Source organism: Triticum urartu, chromosome 5A (genome assembly GCF_056163025.1).
Source record: "Triticum urartu cultivar PI428250 chromosome 5A, HENAU_Tu73, whole genome shotgun sequence".
Lineage (NCBI taxonomy): Eukaryota > Viridiplantae > Streptophyta > Magnoliopsida > Poales > Poaceae > Triticum > Triticum urartu.
In genome coordinates, this window is record NC_141877.1 from 265,687,209 (window position 1) to 265,694,591 (window position 7,383).

The window sequence follows — 7,383 nt, forward strand, 5'->3', positions numbered from 1 at the left end:
CTTGTCCCTTTCTGTAACTGGGCTAGAGCACTGCAAGATTGAACCCGTCACAAAGCATCTCTCCCACTGAAGATAAATCAGTCTAGTTGGACAAACTAAATGGATAGATTGGAGATAAATACAAAGCTATAACAATCATGCATAATAAAGTTTAGAAAAGACTCAATCACTTCTCATGAATATTTATATCATAAACCCATAATTCATTGGGTCCCAACAAACACACCGCAAAACAAGATTACATCGGATAGAACTCCAAGAACATTGTGGGGAACATGGTATTGAAGATCAAAGAGAGAGAAGAAGCCATCGAGGTACTAGCTATGGACCTATAGGTCTGTGGTAAACTACTCATCATCATCAGAAGGCAGCAAGGACGATGTAGAAGCCCTCCGTGGTAGATTCTCCCTTTGGCAGAGTACCTGAAAAGGCCTCTAGATGGGATCAAGGAAGAACAGAAGCTTGCGGCGGAGGAAAAAGTGTTTCGGGTGGCTCTCTAGTATATTGGAAATATTTGAGAATTTACAGAGGCGGTATTAGGTCAAGAGGTGCCACAAGGGGCCCACAAGCTCAGGGGGAGCCCCCCTGGGGCGCGCCCTACAAGCTTGTCTCTCCCTCGTGGCTCTTCTGGTCTTCTTCTGATCCTTCTTGGGTTCCTTCTAGTCCAGGAAAATTAATCCAAAGATTTTCCTCTGTTTGGACTTTGTTTGATATTGGTTTTCTGAATAGCCAAAAACAAGAAAAAGACAGCAACTGGTACTGGGCACTAGGTTAGTCCCAAAAAATGATATAAAATAGCATATAATTTAATATAAAACATCTAAGATTGATACTATATTAGCATGGAACAATAAAAAATTATAGATATATTGGAGACGTAATGTATCTCATGAATTTAATTTCTCCATGTTTAGTAAGCAACCTCATGATAAAGAATTGCCTTGTAAATATAAAATTATGGGTCTTTTACATTTGTTTCCCTAATTCGAACCCAATACTCAGATTTGCCCCTAATTCGAAGCATGCTCAAATTTGCCCCTCTGTCGTCAAGTCACTTTATAGAAATGCCCTTCTACGTCGTTATCGTCCAGTCAAAGGCCTTTGACCGTTTGGTGAACAGTAACTCGCTGAACAATAAATTAAAACCAATCAACAAAATAAAGAAAATCTGAATTTTTGTTGGATCGAAGATACTAAGCTGTGCAAGGCACGTGCAAATTTTTGTGTTTTTGGACATTCCAGGGGCTCGTGGCGAAGGAAAAAATTAAATGTGTACAACCGTGAACAGTAAATTCAAAAAAATAGCAAGAAAATTAAAAAAGTGAATTTTTTGGCATCCAAGTTGCTTGGGTGTGCAAGGCATGCATGCAAGTTTTTGTTGTGTTCGGACATTGTAGGAGCTCATGGAGAAAAAAAACAAAATTGGCTTGCAGAAAAACTTTGAAAAATGCACTATTTTATTTTTTTTGCTAGAGCTCCTCGCATGACATTTGATCACAAGAACTTGCAAGAACCTTGCGCACCCAAGCCTCTTTGATGCTATAAAAATTCATATTTTTTTGAATTTTCTTGCTATTTTTTCGAATTTAATATTCACAGGCGTACAAATTTACCGTTTTTCCTTCACCTCGAGGTCCTAGAATGTTGAAACAACACGAAAATTGCAAGCACCTTGCGCATCTGAGTATCTTTGGTCCCACAAAATTTCAGATTTTTTTGAATCGTTTTGCTATTTTTTTTTGAATTTACTGTTCCCAAGACGGTCAAAGCCCTTTGACCGGACGGTGATGGCACGGAAGGGCATTTCTATAAGTGCACATGACGACAAAGGGGCAAATTTGAGCAGGCTTCGAAATTAGGGGAAAATCTGAGTAGGTGGTTCGAGTTAGGGACTGAAATGCAAATGGCCCTAAAATTATTTGTCTGGCCTCTATTGTTGTGCCTCCTGCTGATCCTTTAGAACAATATTTGCTAGACCATAGAAATGATATGTATATGAATGAAAGAAATGAAATAAATGAGATATTCTTTAAACAAGCACCTATCCTTAAGCACAATTTTCCTATTGAAACTTTGGGAGATCCTCTCCCACCTAAGAGTGATCCTGTGCTTGAATTGAAGAAACTAGCTGATACATTGAAAGATGCTTATCTTAACGAGAATAAAATGTATCCTGTTATTATCAATGCTAACCTTTCAGAACATGAAGAGAAAATATTACTTAAAACTTTGAGAAAGCATCATGCTACAGTTGGATATACTATTGATGATTTTAAAGGCATTAGTCCCACTCTATGTCAACCAAAGATTAATATGGAACCTGACGCTAAACCAAGTTGTTCATCATCAACGCCATTTGAATCCCAAGATGAAGGATGTGGTAAGAACTGAAATATTAAAGCTTCTGGAAGTAGGTATCATTTATCCTATAGCTAGTAGTAGCACTACAAATTTCTTCTATTTAGTGACAAAAACCCTGGGGACGAAATAGGAAATGTCGCCTTAAATCATTTTCTGTGACGGCCCATCATCATGATGTGTTTTCCTCATGGGGAAACACCCTAGCCAACTTTGGCGATGTTCTGGCCTGCAATTCGACGACACTTTTGGGCGTCACTAGGCATGTCCATTTTTCCGGACGATCTGTACTGTCATAGAAAATGTTTTGTGTCACAAACAATGTTTGGCGGGTTTAGAAAAATGGACAAAAAATGGCTTGTTGGTGTTCAGATCGTAGTAGCTTATAAATTCTACCATGAAAGATTTTATAACATATTAGAATGAAATATTTGTTGTTTAGGGTTGAGATGCTCATATCGAAATCCACTGAGTATTTCTCCTTGCGTGCTCTAAGTATTACAAAAGAGCATAATCTCTTAATGCTACTTCATAGAACATATATTTTCATCATCATCACATCAGCACCAATAGTAGCATAAAACATGACATACAAAGATTGATGATCACTGAGGAAACATGACAGAGAGTCAGAACTACTCCTCATCTGGTTCACCAGCAATGAAACCGAGGAAGAGAAAGGTCCCTGCATGTCAATGGTGTAGCACGAAGGTCATCCTATCTCCAATATCCATGTCGTACATGTCGACTACTTTGCTCCACCCATTAAGGACGATGCTTCCATCTTCTTGTCCTAAAGCCGGATATGAAGTGGAACTGATATTCATTCTAGGATGGAGAACAATGGCCAGCTCTCCATTTGCACCTATCTTGATAGAGGAGAAGGTGTCCCTATGTTTCGATGAGATAGCTATCGTTTTCTGTGGGAGACGACTTTGAAGATCTGACTATGAACATGCGAAGACGCCGCACCTTCGCAATCGCTAAACCAACTTCCAAGGGTAATTGACCACACAGGAGCACAATCAACCTGACCACAAGGGTCTATTTCCTGCGAGCAAAACGAAGAACAAGCAAGGAACTGAGATTGTAATCTGGATATTGCAAATATAAGTGGAAAGCTTTATTGATCAAGGTGGGGTTCTGTGACGTCTTGGTCTGGTCGTTGAACACAAACGAAGTACGCGAAGTTGCAGCCTGGCGAACTTTTAATCTAAACAAAACCCAAAGTCTAAACGATGCCCTAAGGGCTGTATATATGGAGGAAGAGGGGGAAATTTCGTGGCCCTTGGAGTCGGGGTCCGAAACAAACCCTAACTCTTGTTTCCCCACACATACGGACTCTAAAAATAGCCTATACTTAAGTATTTCGAAATTACATGGGCCTGGCCCAATAATAAGGTGACGCAGCACCTAGAATAGCCTCTGGACGAAATTTATGAAGTGGCATATTGTATATTTCGTCCAAGGCTTCGTGCACTCCTTATGGTGGCTTCAAAGTCCTGAAATCGTCACTTGCAACTCCGTTCTTGTTCCCCTTGAGCATCCCATCATCTCCATGCTTGGTCTTGCTCTAGTGTTCATCCCTCTTATCCATGTCAGGCCCTTCATTTGTAAGCAAAACAAATGTATCCAATTTAGGCAGCATCATATTCTCATCAACATTAGATTCATTACCAAGAAACAAAACTACCTGATAATTTAATTGGCATGCGCGAGCTCTAGTAATTGGTCTAGTATATGTAGTAATAGGGGTTGTGGGTGTAACAATGGTATTGATGTCCTCATAATCCTCCCCTTCTTGAAATGAAGTCATCCTCGACGGAAGCTCATCTTCCTCACCCAAATAAGGCTTCAAATCTGCAATGTTAAAAGTGGGACTAACCCCAAAATCAGCAGGCAGCTCAAGTTTATATGCATTATCATTTATTTTCTCTAACACCTTAAAAGGACCATCAGCACGTGGCATTAGCTTTGATTTGCGCAAAATAGGAAATCTATCATTACGCAAATGTAACCAAACTAGATCTCCAGGTGCAAATACAACACGTTTTCTACCCTTATCTCCAGCAAATTTGTATTTAGCATTCATACGCTCAATGTTTTCCTTAGTTAACATATGCATTTTTAAAATCAATTCAGCATGTTGTTTAACATTAAAATTAACCTTCTCCGAAGATGGAAGAGGCAACAAATCAATAGGTGCACGAGGTAGGAAACCATACTCAATTTCAAAATGGCACATCTTAGTAGTAGAATGCAATGAATGATTATAAGCAAATTCAATATGAGGCAAGCATTCTTCCCACATTTTCTTATTGTTCTTCAAAACATCCCTAAGCATAGTAGACAATGTTCTATTGACTACTTCAGTTTGTCCATCTGTTTGGGGGTGACAAGTAGTACTAAAAAGTAGTTTAGTCCCCAACTTAGCCCATAAACATCTCCAAAAGTAACTAAGAAATTTAGTATCTCGATCTGAAACAATAGTATTTGGCACACCATGCAAGCGAATAATTTCACGAAAGAACAAACCAGTAACATTAACAACATCATCGCTTTTATGACAAGGTATAAAGTGTGCCATTTTCGAGAACCTATCCACAACAACAAATATGCTATACCTCCCCTTCTTTGTTTGAGGTAAACCTAGAACAAAGTCCATAAATATATCCTCCCAAGGAGCGCTAGGTACAGGCATAGGCATATATAAACCATGAGATTGAGTCGTGACTTATCTTTTTGACATGTAGTGCAGCGAGCAACAAAACACTCAACATCTGGTCTCATCTTTGGCCAAAAGAAATGTGTAGCAAGTACGTCCTCCGTCTTCTTCATGCCAAAGTGTCCCATTAATCCTCCTCCATGCGCCTCCTGCAACAACAAAAGACAAATGGAGCTAGCTGGAATGCATAGCTTGTTAGCACGGAACACAAATCCATCATTAACGACGAACTTGTTCCATGTTCTTCCTTATTTACAATTCTACGTCACATCTTTAAAATCAGCATCATGCACATATTTATCTTTGATGGTCTCCAAAGAAAATATTTTGAAGTCAAGTTGTGAAAGCATAGTATAGCGACGAGACAATGCATCAGCAATAACATTTTCTTTACCCTTCTTGTGTTTAATGACATAAGGTAAAGTCTCAATGAATTCAACCCATTTAGCATGTCTACGATTCAGTTTAGCTTGACTTTTAATATTTTTCAAAGATTCATGATCAGAATGTATAACAAATTCTCTGGGCCATAAATACGTTGCCATGTTTCTAAAGTCCTAACAAGAGCATATAATTATTTATCATAAGTAGAATAATTCAGGCTAGGCCCACTCAATTTTCCAGAAAAGTATGCAACAGGTTTGCCATCTTGTAATAACACACCTCCCAATCCAATTCCACTAGCATCACATTCAAGCTCAAAAGTCTTATTAAAATCAGGAAGTTGGAGTAAAGGAGCATGTGTCAACTTATCTTTCAATATCGTGAAGGCTTCTTCCTGTGCGGTATGCCAAACAAAAGGCACATCTTTCTTTGTAAGTTCATTGAGAGGTGAAGCAATGGTGCTGAAATCTCTCACAAAACGCCTATAGAATCCAGCTAGGCCAAGAAAACTCCTTACTTGTGTGACCGTTTTGGGCTGCGACCAACTCTCAATAACTTCAATCTTAGCTTTATCAACTTCAATTCCCTGTGGAGTAACAACATATCCAAGAAAAGATACTCGGTCGGTGCAAAAAGTGCACTTCCCAAGGTTCCCAAACAAACATGCATCACGTAGAGCAATAAAAACAACACGTAAATGTTCCAAATGTTCCTCCGAAGATCTGCTATAAATCAGTATATCATCAAAATAGACTACCACAAATCGTCCAATGAAAGCACGTAAAATGTTGTTCATTAATCTCATGAAAGTACTTGGTGCATTAGTTAACCCAAAAGGCATGACTAACCACTCATATAATCCAAACTTAGTTTTAAATGTTATTTCCATTCATCTCCAAATATCATACGAATTTGATGGTATCCACTACGCAAATCAACTTTGGAGAATATTGTAGAGGCACTCAGTTCATCAAGCATATCATCTAGCCTATGAATAGGATGACGATAACGAATAGTAATATTATTAATGCCTCTACAATCAACACACATACGCGATGTACCACCTTTTCGGCACTAGAATAATAGGAACATCACAAGGACTAAGGGATTCACGTATATAACCTTTGTCGAGCAACTCCTGGACTTGACGCATAATCTCCTTCGTCTCCTCTGGATTGGTACGGTATGGTGAACGGTTGGGTAGCAATGCACCGGGAATTAAGTCAATCTGATGCTCAATCCCTCGAATAGGTGGTAATCCCGGTGGCACGTCTTGTGGAAAGACGTCAGCGAACTCCTGCAAAATGTTAGTAACAGCAGGAGGCAAAGAGGAAGGCACGTCCTCGAATGAAAATAATGCCTCTTTGCACACAAAAGCATAGCAAACAAATTTGCTACAATCTAGATCATCAATATCAGATTTGGTGGCAAGTAAACATGAACTTTTTAATGTAATTTTAAAAGCAACACTTGTTGGTTTATTATTAGACTTCATTTGTTGCGCAAATTCTTTTGCCACAATCTGATTTACACTCTTATTTTCTCCTGTTTTGCTTTATTATCTCTATTAATATCATCTTTCAAAATGGAATCAGGAGTCATAGGAAGCAAAGTAATATTTTTATCCTTATGAACAAGAGTATACTAATTGTTTCTACCATGGTGTACATAATTTGTATCTAATTGCCATGGTCTACCAAGTAATAAAGAACATGTTTGCATAGGTACCACATCACAATCAACATAATTAGAAGATGTAGAGATACTAAAATGCACACGAACAATACGTGTTACCTTAACCTTGCCGCTGTTGTTGAACCATTGGATGTAGTAAGGATGTGGATGTGGTCTTGTGGTGAGGGATAGCTTCGCCACCATCTGCATGCTAGCCAAGTTGTTGCGGATCCCTCCATCTA